The sequence below is a fragment of the Erinaceus europaeus genome, chromosome 10, assembly GCF_950295315.1.
Source record: "Erinaceus europaeus chromosome 10, mEriEur2.1, whole genome shotgun sequence".
Classification (NCBI taxonomy): domain Eukaryota; kingdom Metazoa; phylum Chordata; class Mammalia; order Eulipotyphla; family Erinaceidae; genus Erinaceus; species Erinaceus europaeus.
In genome coordinates this window covers 112,656,202-112,676,219 of record NC_080171.1, presented here as the reverse complement: position 1 = coordinate 112,676,219, position 20,018 = coordinate 112,656,202, and the positions used below count along the sequence as shown (strand labels likewise).

Below are 20,018 nucleotides of genomic sequence, written 5' to 3'. Positions count from 1 at the left end.
CCCCAGAACCCTGCCCCACTAAGGAAAGAGAGAGACAGTCTGGGAGTATGGATCAACCTGTCAACGCCCATGTTCAGTGGGGAAGCAATTATAGAAGCCAGACCTTCCACCTTCTGTGTCCCACAATGATCTTGGGTCCATACTCCCAGAGGGTTAAAGAACAGGAAAGCTATCAGGGAGGGGATGGGATATGGAGTTCTGGTGGTAGGAATTGTGAGGAGTTGTACCTCTCTTATCCTATGGTTTTTTCAATGTTTCCTTTTTATAAATAAAAAAAAAAAAGAAAAAGAAAAGAAAATAGCAAAAGAGGGTTGAGCTAAATCCCAGCTTGACACAGAACCACTGGATCCTCAGGGTTATGAGTCTGTATAACTTTGTTTATAGCAACACAAAATTTTAGAGTAAATGATATAGATTTCGACAGTTCAAGCAAGAAGTTGTATAAAGATAGGATCTTTTATAGAAAAAATAAGAAACTATTAGGCCAGAGAGATAACACCCTAGACAAGGCACATCTCTTGTCATATGTGCAGCCCTAGTTCAAGCACTCCTATCATAGAGGAGAGGCTGTTGCCAGGGAGACAGGATAATGGTTATGCAAAAAGGCTCCAAAGTCCCGTGTTCAATCCCCAGTGCCGGGCTAGCGTGAGGGTGTTTCTTCCCAGGCACGTGCTCTCTGGGTTGGAGAGAACTCGACCGGAGCCATCCTGGGCTGCAGCTTACTCAGCAACGCAGGAGAGAGACCAGGAGTGGGAACGCATCTTTATTGATCAGAGACAGTGCTTTTATATATTTTGAAATGAAAGTAGCAAGTCGGAAAAGGAAATGGCTAGGAAAGGGGATGGATAAAAGGAAAGATAGGGCTAATGGTAGAAACTCCCTTAGCAACTGTTGCGAAGCTTTTAACCAGTGAGATTAATTAATACCCCGAAGGCAGGGTGGGTCTCAAGGTAGAAAGAAGACAGATCAGGCAAAACAATGATTATGTAAATAGGCCATAGTGTCAGCAATGGAGGATGGAGCAGGGGGGCTGCCGACACACCAGCACCACCATAAGCCAGAGCAGAACAAGCAAATAAGGGGAAACCTGGTTGAAGCAGGGCTACAGGTGTCTCCCTTCCTCTCTCCCTCTCTCCTCTCCCTTCTCAATTGCTCCCTGCTCTATCAGGTAAAAGGAAAGAGGAGGGAGGGAAAGTAGCCAGCAGGGGCCATGGCTATGGTTTGTAGGTACTGAACCCCACAGTAATCCTGATGGCAAAGAATAACAATAAAAAATTAAAATTTTAAATAACAAAGAAAGAGTTATGGCACCACCAAGTGCTATGTTATTATATCTTTTTGTTTGTTTGTTTGTTTGTTTTTACCAGAGCACTACTCAGCTCTGGTTTATGGTGGTACAGAGTCTCAGGCATGAGAGACTCTTTGATTACCATTATGCCATCTACCCCCTGCTATGGTCTATCTCTATCCCTGTCTGCCTGTGTGAATGAACACGTGGCACAGGAATTATAAAATCACACATGTGTGAAGCCCCAGCTACACACGCACTCGTAAGAAGTAACTATTCCACATGTTAAGTCAGCGATGTGCTGAGTAAACACTTAACAACCCTCTCTCTCAAGATGAGTTATCAGGGAATTCTGATTTAAAGTATTTTTCCAAAGTGTAAGCACCTGCATCACGGCTGATGCCGTTACCCCAGTTACATTGCTGAAAACAATCAGAAATGTCAGGAGGACAGCCATCACCACCTGGCAGGGCAGTCTGTGGCTCAGAGGGGCACATACACACTGTGTCTGCTAAGTCTTCATCCCTTCCCCCCCACTTCTATGCCTGGAATAGGAGTTAATCAGGCCAGATAGCTCCCCAAGCCCCAAATCCGTCATCTACACACTAGAAGGCCTGACTCGAGATGACAGGTGTGTTCACAGGTTGGCCCCTTTTAGATGCTGGAAACAAGACATAAGAGAAGTCTAGAAATCATTATGTACAAAGAATGGCCTTTGGACATGCAGTTGTGGACATGAAATGTAAACTCCAGCCTAGTTCTTGTGGCTAGGAGTAAAGTGTTTGCATGTTCTAGGTCTAGGGCAAAAGCCCCTCTAGCAAGAGTCTGACCTTTCCTTTCTGATGATAAACATGCCTCACCAAGAAAAGAGTCATAACCTCTCTTCCAGGAAGCCCCCCTACAACCTAAGCTTCAATGACCTGGGAGATAGCAACTGGAGGAGATACCCACCCCCAGCCCCCAAATTCAAACCAAGATATGATTCCCAGCACAGGGCTTTCTGCACACCTGCAATGTGAGGGTATCATTCTTTTTCTTGTTTTTTTTTTTTTGTGTGTGTGTGTGGTGGGCATGAAAATAATGCCCCCCTTCATTTTTCTCACCTAGATTTTTTGAGGGCTGGGAGTAGTCATCATTACTATGCACAAGGACCCAGATTCAAGGCCCCTGTCCCCACCTTCAGGAGGAAAGCTTCACGAGCATTGGAGTAGATCCACCAGTCTCTCTGTCTCCCTGCTCTCTCCCTCTTCTCCTTTCAATTTCTCTTCAAAAATAAATACAGTAAAATAGTAAATAATAATAACTAGGAAAAAAAGACAGAAAAGGGTCATGATAGCTTGGTGTATGATAAGTGTAAAAGACTAATAGCACAATGTTTGTACTGTAAGATCCTACCACCCATTAAAGGCATGTACCTCAAAGCCCATAGGAGTCTCACAGAACATGCATAGCCTTTTTAAAAAATATATTTTAGGGAGTCGGGCTATAGCGCAGCGGGTTAAACGCAGGTGGCGCTAAGCACAAGGACCCGCATAAGGATCCTGGTTCAAGCTCTGGCTCCCCACCTGCAGGGGTGTCGCTTCACAAGCAGTGAAACAGGTCTGCATGTGTCTATCTTTCTCTCCCTCTCTCTGTCTTCCCCCTCCCCTCTCCATTTCTCTCTGTCCTATCCAACAACAATGACAACAATAATAACTACAACAATAAAACAACAAGGGCAACAAAAGGGAATAAATAAATAAAAATAAATATAAAATATATTTTTTTTTAAAAAAAAATATATATATATATATATATTTTAAACTATGACCACATAATGCGAACTCAGACCTACAGGGATGCAGAGGTTACACAGGCTCCTGCACAGAATATGGGCCCCAGATCAAATCGATAGGGTTTATAGTTAACAGTATTTATATACTGTTCCCATATTTGGGAGCTACTCTCTGTCCTGACTCAACTTTCAAGTCCTATATCCAACTCTGACACCATCTCCCCAGACAATACCTTGGTTCCACCTGCATGTTAGCTGTCAGGCTCAGGCAAAAATTAGTAAAGCCAGAGGCTCCTTGGAAAATACCTAAAATAGACCTGCTAACGTTTTGCAAAATGGAGACCCCAAATCTCATCTGTTATATTCATGCTTTTATTTTCATAAAAGCATGCTGTTATATTCATGATTATTAAATAATTTGTTCTTTATATCTTTTTTAAAACTTCTTTATTAGGGGATTAATAATTTACAGTTCACAGCAAAACACAGTAGATTGTACATGCATAACATTTCCCAGTTTTCCACATAACAATTCAACCCCACTAGGTCCTCCTCTGCTGTCATGTTCCAGGAACTAAACCCTCCCCCAACCCCAGTGTCTTTTACTTTGGCACAATACATCATGTTCTTTTTATCTTAATGCTTTTTCAGACACCAAGTCCCAGATGCTACCATGATGCCAACCTAACTTCCCTGGGCAGAGGACCTCACCAATGTACCCTGGACCCCCACCTCTCCAGAGCCCTGCCCCACTAGGGAAATATAGGAACAGGCTGGGAGTATGGATCAACCTACCAACGCCCATGTTCAGTGGAGAAGCAATTACAGAAGCCAGATCTTCCACCTTCTGTACCCCATAATGATCCTGGGCCTAAGCTCCCAGAGAGAGAAAGAATAGGAAGCTTTCAAGCGATGAAATGGGATACGGAACTCTGGTAGTGGGGGGTTGTCTGGAATTGTACCCCTCTTATCCTATGATCTTGTTGATATTTTTTATTTTATAAATAAATTAAATATATATTTATTTATTATTTGACAGAGACAGAGAGAAATTGAGAGGGAAAAGGGAGAAAGAGAGACAGAGAGACACCTACAGCCCTGATTCATCATTCCTTAAGCTTCCCCCCTGCAGGTGGAGACCAGGGGCCTGAACCCAGGTCCTCATGCACTGCAATGTGTGCACTTAACCTGGCCCCCTGAATATGCATATCCTTGAATCGTTTATACTTAGCTAACTTGTGCTTTGAACGGCTGTTTCCTCTTATGTAATTGTACTAAGCACCCACAAAGGAGCCCAACCTTTGACTGAGTGCTGCCCTTCAGGATTTCCCTGTCTGAGGCAAGCCTCTCCAAGCACACTTGCTTACCACATGATGTGTGAGAATCTTTCTTTCACTTCAGGGTAAAGTCAGGACAGTGGAGCCATGACACCTAGCCTCCCCGTGCATTCTTGTCTTCCCCTAATTGACCTGAAATGCTGCCTCATCCACAGAAGCCCTTCTCTCAGGGGGCTCAAAACCAAGCTTGCTCCTCCCCTCTTGCCATTTTCTTCACCCACTTGGAGGTATTTTGATTTTGTTTTTAGACTTATTTATTTATTCATTCATTTTCATCAAAGCACTGCTCAGCTCTGGTTTATAGTGGGGCTAGGGATGGATCCTGGAACCTTTGATAACTCAGGCATGGAAGACTATTTTGTATAACCATTATGACATCTCCCCACCCCTGCATGAAGTTTTCTTTTTTTAATATTTATTTTATTTATCTATTTCCTTTTGTCACCCTTGTTGTTTTATTGTTGTAGTTATTGTTGTTGTTGTTGTTGTTGTTATTTATGTTGTTCGTTGTTGGATAGGACAGAGAGAAACGGAGAGAGGAGGGGAAGACAGAGAGAGGGACAGAAAGATAGACACCCGCAGACCTACTTCACCACCTGTGAAACGACTCCCCTACAGGTGGGGAGCCAGGGGCTCGAAACGGGATCTTTACGCCGGTCCATTAACGCTTTGCGCCACGTGCACCCAACCCGCTGCGCTACCACCCAACTCCCCTGCTTGGAGTTTTCAAATCTAAGATCCTTAGATGTTACCAGTGACAGTCATCAGCTTCCAGCTCCCCCAGGCAAATGCTGGGCATGTATCACTTCTGGGCCCCTGAAAACCACCCTTTCCCCTTCCACAGGATAGTACTTCCTTTTCTTCTCCCCCTCCGCTTCTCTCCACAGTCTGCTGACCTGTCCACCTTTTCTGAACCTGCTGGCTTCCCTTTCCCCATTAACTACAGGTTATCTTCCCACCATCAAGGCAGCAAACGTCCTCTGATGCATCCTGCCTTGTAGAAACTAGCACAGAACTGCTCATGGGGTCTGAGTTCAATTAATTTAGTTTCCTGCCTCTCTAATAAAAGTGACTGAAATCTGGCCTCTCAATACACAGGTTGCTACTTCAGAAGTCAAAAACTGCTAAGAATAGAAGGCAAAGGTGAAAAAGAAAGACAGCTCCACAAGGGGAGCATGTGTATGCTGTGACACGCCAACTTGAAAGGAGAAAGAGTGTGCTACTTTCATCAGACTGTCACAAGGGGACTCCAAGCTCCAGGGCTGGCATCCTGTCATGAGGACTAGGGGGCAGGAAGCTTGAGCATCATGACCTTCTGATCTGAGTTCAGCTTGGGAGGTCTGCTCTGAAAATCATTCAGAGAACTCTTATTTTTTTAAAAAAAATTTATTATCTTTATTTGTTGGATAGAGACAGCCAGAAATCGAGAGAAAAGCAGAGGATAGAGAGGGAGAGAGACAGAGAGACCCACGGGGACCAAGGGCTCCATCCCAATTCCTTGCACACTGTAACATGTGCGTTCAACCAGGTGCAACACCACCCGGCCCCGACAACATTATTTTTTAATGTCATTTTACCTTGGGGAAAAGAAAAAGAAAGCCCAACTTATTCTAAATAGGAAAACATAGGACACCTATTCTTTTTTTTTTAATTTTTAGTATCTTTATTTATTGGATAGAGACAGCCAGAAATCAAGAGGAAAGGGGGTGACAGAGAGGAAGAGAGACAGAGAGACACCTGCAGCCCTGCTTCACCACTTGCAAAGCTTTCTCCCTGCAGGTGGGGACCAGGGACTCAAACTCAGGTGCTTGCACACTGTAGTGCATGCACTTAACCAGGTGCGCCACCACCCGGCCCCTAGGACACCTGTTCTTAATATCAACAATACAGAATTTAAGACTGTTAATTGCAACTTCTGGCTTGGAACAAGGTGACAGGACTCATTTCAAATCTATCAGGGCTCCTGCCTTCTATAAACCACTTAAAATCCAGAAATCATTCGATAGAAAATAAACAAAAATGTCTGAAAGCAGAAATAAAGACAACAGCTCAGGGGGCCAGGAGGTGGTGCACCTCGTTAAACACTCACATTACGGTGCCCAAGGACCCAGTTTCAGCCCCCTGGTCCCCACTTGCAAGGGGAAAGCTTCATGAATGGTGAAACGGGGCAGCAGGTATCTCTGTCTCTCTCTTTTATCTCTCTCTCCCCTTTCAATTTTTCTCTGTCTCTAACCAATAATAAATAAAAATATTTTTGAAAAATAAAGAAAACAGCTCACTGGGGACTTCTGGACTTAAGTCAACCCATGAGTTCCACTGGGCTGCTTTTTTATTTCCTGTCTATCTGGAGCTTGTACTTAAATGTCAAGTCTGGCACTGTCCACTACTGCTCCCAATGCTACAAGGAGACTCATACCAGTGAGCCCGCTCTTGACCTCAGAAAGTGACTCAGCAATATCAGAAGCCTCCTTCCAAGAGCCTCATTCCACACTAGCAGGAGTTTGGGAACCCTGCAACACAAAAGAGTGAGGGTGTCCAGAGCAACGTTACATGGTGATAGTAACATTTAAAAAGCAAGAGAGAGAGAGAGAGAGAGAGAGAGAAAGGAAGGAATGGAGGAAGGAAGGAAGAAAACAACAACTAGAGCCATTTTGAGTCTGGGTAAAACCCAGGTTGTTGAGAGTGGAGACGAAGCAAGGTTCAAATATACCAGATATTCACATCAGAGAAGAAAAGAAAAACTATACCAGCAAGCTGAAGATCAGCCAAGATTGAAATTAAACCAGTCACCTGACAACTTTCCACCAATGAAAACTGCTGGCTGAAACCTTCATTAGCATAAATGACTCTGAAATTGCTACTAACCCTCCCTTTTTGTTTATATGGCCTCTTTCTTCCTCTCTTACTTCCCTTCTCTCTTTCTTTCTTATTTTTAATATTTTATATTTATTTAGTTAATGAGGAGAGATACAGAAAGACCAGAGTACTGCTCGGCTCTGGTTATGGTGGCACTAGGGATTGAACCTGGGACCTCAAGCATGAAAGTTTGTTTGCATAGCCATTGTGCTGTCTCCCCAACCCTTTTCCTGCCTCCAGGGTTATTGCTGGGGCTCAGTGCCTGCACCATGAATCCACTACTCTCGGAGGCCATTTTTTTGCCCCTTTCCTTGCCCTTGTAGCCTTGTTGTGGTTATTATTGTTGTTGTTGATGATGTCGTTCGTTGTTGGATAGGACAGAGAGAAATAGAGAGAGGAAAGGAAAACAGAGAGGGGGAGAGAAAGACAGACACTTTCAGACCTGCTTCACCGCCTGGGAAGCGACTTCCCTGTAGGTGGGGAGTCGGGGCCTCAAACCGGGGATCCTTACATCAGTCCTTGCACTTTGCGCCACCTGCGCTTAACCCGCTGTGCTACCTCCCTACCCCCCTTTCCTTTCTTTCTTAAAGATTTTATCTATCCATGAAGAATGATAGCAGGAGGGAGAAAGAACCAGGTATCACTCTGGTATATGTGCTGCCAGAGACTGAATTCAGGACCTCACTCTTGAGCGTTTGATGCTTCATCCACTGCACTGTCTCCCGGACCACCCCAACCCTCTTTCTTCCATCCTTTCTTCCTTCTTGTCTTTTCTTCTCTTTCCTTTTCTTTCTTCCTCCCTTTCTTTCGTTTTTTTCCCCTCAAAGCACTGCCCATTTTTAGCTTATGGGGGTGTAGGGGGCTGTACCTGGGATTTCAGATCTCAAATATGAACGTCTTTGCATAACCTTTATGCTAGCTCTCCAGCTTTCCTTTTACTTTTTTTATATTTACTTATTTATTTTCCCTTTTGTTGCCCTTGTTTTGTTGTTGTTGTTGTTGTTGTTGATGTCATCATTGTTGGACAGGACAGAGAGAAACGGAGAGAGGAGGGGAAGACAGAGGGGGGAGAGAAAGACAGACACCTGCAGACCTGCCTCACCGCCTGTGAAGCGACTCCCCTGCAGGTGGGGAGCTGGGGGCTTGAACTGGGATCCTTCCGCGGGTACTTGTGCTTTGTGTCACCTGTGCTTAACCCGCTGTGCTACCGCCCGACTCCCCCTTTTCCTTTTTTCTTTCCTTCTTTCTTTCTTCCTTCCTTTATTCCTTCCTACCTTTCTTTTTTTTCTTTCATTTTCCATTCAATCTGATTCCGAATTTGAAAACCCAAAGTCTTTGCAATTTCAGTCAACAAATTCTTATTGAGCATACATTTTGTACAGGCACTATGTTAGACTCCGGGAATTCAGCAATAAACAGCGCTGTCCCAGCCCTGAAGAAGCTGCCTGTATATGCTAAAAAATTCAACCTACCCCTGAAAATGCATCAAAGACAAAACATGAATTGTGAAGCAGGACTTTGGCCTTTCTAGCTAAAAAAGAATTGGCTGGAGAGATAACTCAGTGGTATCACATGTATGTGAGGCCCTGGATTTGCTCCCCCAGATCAGATCTAAAGAGCACAAATCGGTGGTAACAAGAGGCCGAGGGTGGAGGCTTGACAAAGCAGATGAAGGGGATCAAAAAGTACAAATTTCCGGTTATAAATAAACTGTATCTTGAGAGCTTGTTTGGAGGTTCTAGCAGGGGAGCGCAACTACTCATATACCCTCGACGGAAGACCGGTCCATTTCTTTTCCAGGAGCAGGCAGCTTGGGGAGGGACACACAAGGAGCAGTGAGGGAGGAAGGAGACACCTGCCCAACCAGCCAGATCAGCCGAATCAACCCTGGCGATCAATGGGATGACAGATGTCGCAGCCAGATCGCCCTCACATCCATAGATGTGAACTATATCTTGATAACATAATGTGTCCTGTGGTAATGAGTACTAACAGTTCTTATTTAGTTATCTGTTTGAAAGTAGCTGAGATTAAATCCCAAAAGAAATGTAAATATAATGTACATAAAATGTTAGCTATCTCATTAGAAAAAATAAAAACAGGGAGTCAGGCAGTAGCACAGCCGGTTAAGCGCACGTGGCACAAAGCACAAGGACCGGCCTAAGGATCCCAATTCGAGCCCCCAGCTCCCCCAACTGCAGGGGAGTCGCTTCAAAGGCAGTGAAGTGGGTCTGCAGGTGTCTGTCTTTCTCTCCCCCTCTCTGTCTTCCCCCTCCTCTCTCCATTTCTCTCTTTCCTATCCAACAACGACATCAATTATAACTACAAAAATAAAACAACAAGGGCAACAAAAAGGGAATAAATAAATATTTTTAAAAATTTTAAAAAAGAAAAACCTGTGATGTAGTTTAAGAAACCTGAGAACAATCAATCCTACCTATTGTATAGTCTGCATTTTGGTAAAAGACAGAAATGGAGAAACAGCTCATGTCAATGTCGATACAGTTTTTCTAACAGCTGCTCATATAGACCACCCTACAGAAGACGATGAAGGGCCATGGATTCAGTGGAGAGATTTGACTGCTTCATTTTTTTTGTCTTGTTTTGTTTGTTTTTTGTTCTTTTTTGTTTTTCAAAATCATTATCTTCTTGAAAATGTCACTGCAAGGCAGACTGTGAAATGTCTCAGCATTTAGTATTTTCATGTCCAAGTTCACAGATGACGGAGTCAATTTTAGTTTTTCTAGGGAGGTTCATCCAATTTTCTAGTAGTCCCAATTCAGCCCAGGTCACGGTCTTTAAAAACAAAAGGGGGGGAGGGGAACCTGGTGGTGGTGCACCTAGTTGAGCGTACATGTTAGAGTGTGCAAGGACCCAGGTTTGAGCCCCTGATCCCCACCTACAGTGTGAAAGCTTTGTGAATGGTGAAGCAGTGCTACAGGTGTCTGTCTGTCTCTTTCCCTCTCTATCACCTTCTTACCTCTCGATTTCTGTCTCTATCCAATAAATAAAGGTAATTTAAAATTTTTTTTAAGTATATCAATCACATATACCCTTGCCTCTCCAGGTGATTTGACTTGGTTGCTAGAGAAATAGAGCCTACCAGGGGGCTGGGTGGTAGTGCAGTGGGTTAAGCGCACATGGCGCAAAGCGCAAGGGCCAGTGCAAGGATCTGGGTTCAAGCCCCACCCCCACCCCCGCTTCCCACCTGCAGGGGGTCACTTCATGAGCGGTGAAGCAGGTCTGCAAGTCTCTATCTTTCTCCCTCTCTGTCTTCCCCTCCTCTCCTGATTTTTCTCTGTCCTGTCTAGCAACAATGACAATAATAATAATGACAACAATAATAACACCAATAAACAACAAGGGCAACAAAAAAAAGGAGGAGGGGGAAGCCTACCACAATAGAGTTAAACCACCCAGATAGAAGGATTCTTAGCAAAAACCTGCCACCAGGGACTCAAAAAGCTAGGCACAAGAGGCTGGGGGCTGACGGGCAGCATGCTGAGTAAGAAGTAGAAACCACTGAGCCTGAAACTCCCTCACTGGTTATAGAAACTCTCAAAATCCTGAGGGGGAAATTTTTTTATTTTATTTTATTTTATATTTTTTAGTTTTTTATTTTATTTTATTTTTTATTTTAGTTTATTTATTAGAGACAGAGAGAAACCGAGAAGGGAGGTGGACATAGAGATGGTAGAGACAGAGACCTGCAGCCCTGATTCACCACTTGTGAAGCTTTCCCCTTACAGGTGGGGACCAGGGACTTAAACTTGGGTCCTTGCACACTATAATGTGTGTGCCTAACCAGGTGTGCCACCACCTGGCCCCCCTCAATTTTTTTTAAATGATCTCTAAATTTAAGTTGCAATGGTTTTATCCTTCCTGGAAAAAATATCATGGACATGAATTAAGTAAGAACTATAACACTGCAAATCTTTCATGTCTTCTTAATAGTTGATTTTCAAAGAGAGTAAGAGCTCCAGAAGCCAAGCAAGGGCCCCCAAGACAGGAACAAGATTAGTCCATGTTTTACTTAAAGACGAAAGGAAGTAGAGAAGTACTGGAGTGCACACAAGTGGAAAGGTTGGCATCTGTTTCTGAAATGGACTTCCCTTTTTAAATGTTCCTCCTTGAAGAGAAAGCTCTATGTTCCTCACTAGTTTTTTCTACTTTACTGCCTTTTTGAGTAGCTCAAATAAAGTAGAAACATTTCTTCAAATATTGCACTTCAAGTAGCCCAAATAAAGCATAAAACAAGACTTCCCTACATCTCGATCATTCCTTCTTGCTTAAGGATAGCTTCTAGATGGAAAGGCACTCTTACCTGCTAATACAAAAATCTTCTGTGGAGACATAGCTTCCTGCCAGGCTTGGGTTCATGTATCTCCTAGCTCTGTCATCAAGCTGGGTTTCCTTACAGTGGATTGTCCACAAGGCAAGAGATTCAAAATGCAAATTCCTCCATTAGAGCTTCCCTCCACAGAAACAGGAGTTTTGCACGCTCATTTGTCTGCAGTGAATTTTTTTTATATTTATTTTTTCCTTTTGTTGCCCTTGTTGTTTTATTGTTGTAGTTATTATTGTTGTTGTTATTGATGTCATCATTGTTGGATAGGACAGAGAGAAATGGAGAGAGGAGAGAAGACAGGGGGAGAGAAAGACACCTGCTGACCTGCTTTACCACCTGTGAAGCAACTCTCCTGCAGGTGGGGAGCCGGGGGCTCTAACCGGGATGCTTAGGCCGGTCCTTGAGCTTCAAGTCACCTGTGCTTAAGCTGCTGTGCTACTGCCTCACCCCCTGGTTTCACTGTTTTTAAAGCCGCCATTCCCTTTGTCCTACCAGGCAGCATCCTGGGTAGCTCCTCCCACTCTTCCCCCCTTTCCAACTTCCAACCATTTAGATTCAAAATCCTGAAGAAAAAAATGCCTTTTTTTTTTTACTACCTGCCCCTTCCATTTTGTGAGAAAATATTACTAAATTGCTGTGAGAAAGAACCAGACATCACTCTGGTATATGTGCTGCCAGGGACTGAACCTGGGACCTCACACTTGAGAGTCCAATACTTTATTCACTGCTCCACCTCCCAGACCACCGCCATTTTTCCAGGAGTGAAGAACTCCTTCAACAAGTGTTCTTCCCTTCTACATTCTACAGAAGCCTCCGGAAGTAATCAGTTCCACTCCCGAAAACACCTCTTCCAGATCCTTCTATGATCCAGTCACTTCCTCCCCTGCACCCCGTTAGTAGGAAATAGCACCAGCATCCCATCACTGCAGATCCACAATGTTGTGTGAAAATAAAGGCACAATATATGACTAGTAGTGATAGAGAACTGGGGGCAGGCAGTGGTGATGCGCCTGGTTGAGCACATATGTTACCATGCAGTGCTGCAGGTGTCTCTCTGTCTCTCTCCCTCTCTATCTTTGACTGTCTCTATCCAATAAATAAATAAATAAATTATTTTTAAAAATTAAAAATTTTATGTTGTTAATATTTTTTTTTTTTATTTTCCCTTTTGTTGCCCTTGTTGTTTTGTTGCTCTGGTTATTATTATTGTTGTTATTGATGTCATTGTTGTTGGATAGGACAGAAAGAAATGGAGAGAGGAGGGGAAGACAGAGAGGGGGAGAGAAAGACCTGCAGACTTGCTTCACCACTTGAGAATCGACTCCCCCTGCAGGTGGGCAGCCGGGGGCTCAAACCAGGATCCTTATGCAGGTCCTTGAGCTTCACGCCACCTGTGCTAAACCTGCTGCGCTATCACCCAACTCCCAAAATAAGATGGTCATGCAATGTGCTCCAAACAATAACACAGCAGACATTCCGCGAATGTTAGCAGTTACTACAATTAGTTTGGCACTGGGTCCCAAGAATGTGCTTTATTCCCAGCTTTCAATTTTGCTCTTCAAATATTTCATATCTTGACTAAATATTTGCCTGACTGATCTGTTCATTTCTGGAATCTATGTGTTAAAATCTGCCACTAACTTTGTAGATTGTTTTCTTCTATGTATCAGAGAGAGCTGAGCTGTCATGTGGTGCCATTTAAAGATAGTTGTATGTTCTTAGAATTTCTTCTTTTATCATCAAGTAACAACCTTTTTAATTATTAATATTTTTCTTCTTCAGAGTCTAGTTTATCAGAAACATACCATCTTTTTGGGGTGATCTTAGAAGAAGTTGTCGATCCAGCATTTTCATTATTTCTTGGTGATTATGTTTTACATATCCCTCTTATAAATCATACAATTGTATTGTTTCTATTTTTGCAGATTTGGGGTTTTTGTTGTTGTTTGTTTGCTTGGTTGTTTTTGGCTCCAGAGTTCTTGCTAGAGCTCAGTGACAGCACTACAAATCCGCAGCTCCTAGCAACCAGTTTTTCTTTCTTTCTTTCTTTTTTTTTCTTTTTCTATTATACTTGACAGGACAGAGAGAAACTAAGAAGGGAGAGGGGACAGAGAAAGACAGACACCTGCAGACCTGCTTTAGCACTCATGAAGTGTCCACCCTGCAGGTGGAGAGTGGGGGCTCGAACCAAGTCCTTGTGTGTCGTATTATGTATGTATGCTTCACAGGGTGTGCTACCACCCAGCACCTGTTTTTCTTTTTCTTTTTAATCATATTTATTTATTTATTTATTTGGATAGAGACAGGAAAAAAGCTAAAAGGAAAGAGGAAGATAGAGAGGCAGCTGCAGGCCTGATTCACTTGTGAAGTTTTCCCCCTCAGGGAGGGACTAGGGGCTTGAACATCAATCTTTGGGTTTTGTAATATGTGAGCTCTATGTGGTGCGCTGCTGCCCAGCCCCGAAAATGCTGTTCTTACTCCAAATGAAAATTTCTTTCTTTTAGTGGATTTGTTAAGCCCATGTTTATTTTTTACTATTTATTGAACTATTGATTCTTTTTCATCAGTATTTTCTTTTTAACCTTTCTTCTAAACTGATCATTGCTTCATGCTATTCTTTTGTGTCCATTTAGAAATTACATTCTGCTTCTGCTGAGGACTTTGAAAACCAGGTAACCCACCACAAAAATTAAAGCATTCCCCTATGAATCACATGTTCCGGTCTCTAATTTCCTGCCGAGAATCATTCTAAATTACCAGTTAGTTGCCCATGGCTGTTTCCATTTACCTTTTGACTTCAATTAGTGATTTGGTTTTTTTTCTCACTGTTAGTTTTCAGGTCTGTTCTCTTACATAAAACTTACATCCCTTTCCCATAGAAACTAACAGACTAGAAGCAGAGAACAGAATTGAGGAGAGCAGAAAAGCTATCAGAGAAAGTTAAAAATCCAAAAGAAACTTTACAAGGACTGTTCCAATCAGATTTCTATGGTATAAGAAAATATATTTAGTCTGGGTACACAAACAAAACATAAACTCCAAAAATGATTATACTGACCTTGTAAGTCTTGGATTGTGAGGCAGAGACAAATGGCCAGCTGTGCCAGTCAAACACTGTTTCGTGTTATGACATGCTCCCTTCTGACCCTAGACAAGAGCCCTACTGTATACACAAATTCCTGCAGAGAAAAGACAGTGAAAACGGTGTTGACTAATATTTGGAAAGGTGAGAACATTTTAACTTGGTTGTAAGAAGATGCAAAATAAATAGCATTAAATTGTGCAAATGTATTAGCTAAATATAACAGACTTACCATATTGCAACATAAACAAAGCAGAACATATTTTCTTTCCTTTTTGCCTAATAAATTAAAATAGCATGCCAATAGTCATTGGTAGATATATGCACATTTTAACTTAGTCACATTGTCAAACTTCTTACATGACTATATTAGTCAGGATTTTTTTTTTCCCTGTAGCAAGTTATGGAAACAGAATTCAAAACTAGCCTATAAGTCAAAGATACAAGTAGATAGGGTCCGGGAGGTGGCGCAGTGGATAAAGATACAAGTAGATGGAGATACATACTATATGACACTATTTTTTATCTATTTTCCCAGTATAATTTAAAATGATTCACCAAAAAAAAAAAAAAAAAGACATGTGTTGAGCAGGTTTGCAAGTACTTATGGATTTAGCATAGATACTGAAGCAGAATGGAAGACCAGGGATATGGTGTTGGCTGACTCTAAGACAACTCGAAAAAGTACCTAAGTGGCCCAGACTGTGGTCTGACTTCCTTTCAGCTATTCCTACACTTGTGCATTGTGCTTTTTTAGGCTAGATGATCAAGATGATTGGCAGGCATCCAGAAGTCAGTGTGGGCAGGCCAAGAGTCTGTTCCTTGGTCCTTGGAGGACCTGCAGTAACGGGTTGCTGGTGCTATTTCCTGTTACCGGGGTCCCAGGGAGGAAGTGAATGGATCATTGAGGGATTGGGAAGAGGTGTTTTCTCGGAGGCTTCTACAGAACGTAGAAAGGAAGACACCACTATCTTATGTTTTCTTCTGCCTGAATTTTTCCTTGGGGCTAGGGTCAGCACAATTGCCTGTCTTATTTTATTTATCCAAACCATCACAAGACAGAATTTCTCAGAAAGAATATCATAGAAAATCAGGAGGATGGCAGGTGAGTCAGACAAATACAGTTCTGCAAGCTTAGGCCCAGGTAGGCTGAGTTTTCTGCCTATCAAACTTGAATGTTGTTGTTTTCAAAGCCGCCATTCCTTTTGTCCGACTAGGCAGTGTCCTGGGTGACTCTTACCACTCTTCTTCCCCCCTTTCAAACTTCCAACCATTTAGATTCAAAATCCTCAAGGAAAAATGACTTTTTTTTTGTCTACCTGTCCCTTCCATTTTGTGAGAAAATATTACTAAATTGCTATGAGGATGTTTAAAATTATTGGAATTTGTGGTACAAGAGAATCTTGTCTTTGTTGTAACAGCATTCAAATGTTTAAAATTTCACTGCAGACAAATGAGCATGCAAAACTCCTGTTTCCGTGGAGGGAAGCTCTAATGGAGGAATTTGCGTTTTGAATCTCTTGCCTTGTGGACAATCCACTGTAAGGAAACCCAGCTTGATGACAGAGCTAGGAGATACATGAACCCAAGCCTGGCAGGAAGCTATGTCTCCACAGAAGATTTTTGTATTAGCAGGTAAGAGTGCCTTTCCATCTAGAAGCTATCCTTAAGCAAGAAGGAATGATTGAGATGTAGGGGAATCTTGTTTTATGCTTTATTTGGGCTCCTCGCACTAGCCCTTGGAACTGCCTTGGTGAAACTATGAACAATTCTAACACTTGAGCACTACGGCTTAGGATCACGTGAGTCCTCGTGGTGTCCAGGATTTCAGGGAAGTAGCCATTTTCTAGGAGTGAAAAACTCTTTTAACAGGTATTCTTCTGAATTTCAGGTAGTCTTCACACCACAGAGAGAAGATGATTTCTCTCACACGAGTAAACCAAGCTTAGTGGAAACAATTTTCTCAAAATCAAGAAAGAGAAAGACAGAAAGACAACTACAGTGCAGATTGCTGAAGCCTAATGAAAGTTCCAGAAAGGTGAAATAGCCCAAACTGTATCCAGATAGTATTCCCATGAACACATATAACTACAAAGAGCACTGGAAAATGTAGTTTTTATCCTGAAGCCTACAGACCCACACAAGACTCACTTTACCATGAGGGGAGGAGATTTGAGTCATAAATTCTGATCATCACACCTTGCAATTTCCTGACGCTTAAAGCACTCTGCAAAGATAATGTAATTTAAATTCGGAATGATTTAAGTGATATCAATTGACTCATTTCAACATTTTCAAAATGTTTTAATTGCTTATAGTCATCACAGTGAATGCTAAGTAAGTTTCTCTACTGAATTTACCTCTATCCAACATTTTCCAAGTTTAAAAATATTATTGACTAAAATAAAGAATACTGTAAACTGAGTTTTGGTACAGAATTTGCTAATTTTCATGAGCCATACATCAATTAGGAATGTTTAACACAATAATTAATACACTATCACACTGTTGGCAGTAACTCGTTATAATCCTAAATGGTAGGACTTTATGAAATGTGTTTATTTTAGTCTTAATTCTGCTCCAAATTTCTGCACCAATCAACCACTTTCCTCTCAGGAGCTCCATCTGCTAATTGAAATTTTGTTTTAAGAAACCATGGTAACACATGTTTTGCCATCACACAGAATGGAAGAATTAATGCCAGGTTCTTTGGGCAAAAAACTAAGCTTTCTGTGAAACACCAAGAGAAAATAAAATTGTTGGGAATGTTATTTCTTATGAATACCATTCAAAGGGTTGATAACATAATGGTTATGCAAAGAATACCATTCAGATAATTTCTGATTGGTGACTGCCCAGACAACAGTACTAGCAAACTTGCCTATCTTTAGAAAAAGCACTTTGTAACTTCGGGCAACATGAGCTGCTTACCCTCTTTGTTAGAAGACTTTATTTATATATGACAGAGTGACCCAGTTTTGTGGTGCCATGACTAGAACCCAGACCCTCACACATGCAAGCACTGTGTTCTAAGCTCTGTGTTGCCTCCTCTGCTAATCACACTCTTAATTTGTAGACTACAATTATTATCCGCCTATGCAGGAAGTTTCTTTTGTGTTATCTTATCCTATCTTTTTTGTTTTGTTGTTGTTGCTTAATTAATGTATTTTTTATGATAGAGACATACAGAGGGAAAGAAACACACAGAGAGGGCAAAGCCCAAGGACCAGTGGAAGGATCTCGGTTCCAGCCCCCGGCTCCCCGCCTGCAGGGGAGTCGCTTCATAAGCGGTGAAGCAGGTCTGCAGGTGTCTGTCTTTCTCTCTCCCTGTCTTCCCCTCCTCTCTCCATTTCTCTCTGTCTGTCTAACAACAATGACATCAATAACAACAACAACAATAAGTACAACAACAATAAAAATAACAGACAACAAAAGGGAAAATAAATGAATTTTAAAATGTTAAAAAAAAAAAAAAAAAGACAAGAAACCCACAGAGAGCAACCAGAACTCTGCTCAGCTCTGGCTTATTATGGTGGTGCTGGGGAATGAACCTAGGACTTGGGCATGAAAGTCTTCTGCATGACCGTTATGCTGTCTCCCCAGGCCTTTGCTCTGCATTTCTACCTCCTTGCTCTGGTATTGACACCCTGTTGAGTTGGAATGTATTTGGCTTCAGAGAACGTGTGTCATTCTACTGCTGCTTTGTGTATGTGTGTATGTTGCATTTCACATGAATGGCTATGTGCTTTCTCCCTCTGGTTTTCTCACGTCCCAACCAGTGTGCTCAGCATTCTCCCTGTGTTTCTGAGCACACTCTCAGCCCATGTGAATGACTCCTCTTCCTCAACATGGGGAAGTATATTGACTGCCCCAACTCCTGATTCTTACCATGCAGCCCTGAGCACTGTGCTATCACTCCCTCAGCAGCCTGTATGACGCTACCCAGGGACCCACATGCTGCCGTGGGTCTCAGAGACAAAGGCAATCACGTTCTAGATTTCCATGTTAACAGTAAAAGATAAATAAATAAATAAAATTATTTTAAATGAATAAAAAATTAATAATAAAAAAAGGTATTCATTTGAGTTCCAATACGACAACTGGGCGAAATATTTATTTAGTTTTTTTTTAATCTTTATTTGTTGGATAGAGACAGTCAGAAATTGAGAGGGAAGGGGAGACAGAGAGGGAGAGAGACAGAGAGACACCTGCAGCCCTGCTTCACCACTTGTGAAGCTTTCTCCCTGCAGGTGGGGACCAGGGGCTCGAACCTGGGTCCTTGAGCATTGTGCGCTCAACCAGGTGCACCACCACCCGGCCCCACTTATTTAGTCTTTATTTATTTAATAGGACACAGAGGAATTGAGAGGGGAGAGGGTGGCTAAGAGGGAGAGAGGTAAACAGACAGCAGTAGCACTACTTCACTACTAATGAAGCTTCCCCTTTACATGTGGGGACTGGGGTCTTTTAAACCTGGGTCCTTGCACATTGTAATGTATGCACTCATCCAGGTGCTCCACTGCCCAGACCCTAAATGGATGAAATTTTATCCACTTGAATAACCAAAGGAAGATTTAACCCAGAAATGAGGTGGCCTAGGACTTGGTTCAGTGGATAAAGCAGTGAACTCTCAAGCCTAAAGTCCCAAGTTTGATCCCCAGCATCACGTGTACCAGAGGGATAATGATCTGCTTTTCTCTCTCTCTCTCTCTCTCTCTCTCTCTCTCTCTCTCTCTCCTCTCTCTCTCTCAGAAATAAATAAATAGAGGGAGTCGGGCATTAGCATAGTGGGTTAAGTGCACATGGCGCAAAGCGCAAGGACTGGCTAAGGATCCTGGTTCAAGCCCTGGCTCCCCACCTGCAGGGGAGTCGCTTCACAGGCAGTGAAGCAGGTCTGCAGGTGTCTATCTTTCTCTCTCCCTCTCTATCTTTCCCTCTTCTCCCCATTTCTCTATGTCCTATCTAACAATGATGACATCAATAACAACAATAATAACTACAACAATAAAAAACAAGGGCAACAAAAGGGAAAATAAATAAATAAATATAAAAAATTGAAAATAAATAAATAAGCAAACTCAAGGTCCCACTCTAAACCAATGAGATCAGAATCATTGGTGTGTGTGTGTGTGTGTGTGTGTGTGTGTGTGTGCCATTGTGTGTGTGCCATTGTGCATGCATGCCTGTAACATCCAAGGCCACCAGGAGACAAAGGAAGACGGGAGGGACACCAGCTGGGATCTCCTCTTTTGATCCTTCTCCAGCACTGAATTAGCCCCAGGTGAGAGCAGCAGGCTATAGAGTAGAGAGAGATGTGGCCTGCCCAGGTAGCT

General features: G+C 42.5%; 1 long non-coding RNA gene across 1 annotated transcript in view; it reads right to left on the bottom strand.

Moving 5' to 3' along the window:
* LOC132540788 (uncharacterized) overlaps positions 1–20,018 on the bottom strand; it is a 496,709-nt gene that overhangs the window by 460,042 nt on the left and 16,649 nt on the right. The gene's annotated exons all lie outside the window — the stretch shown is intronic.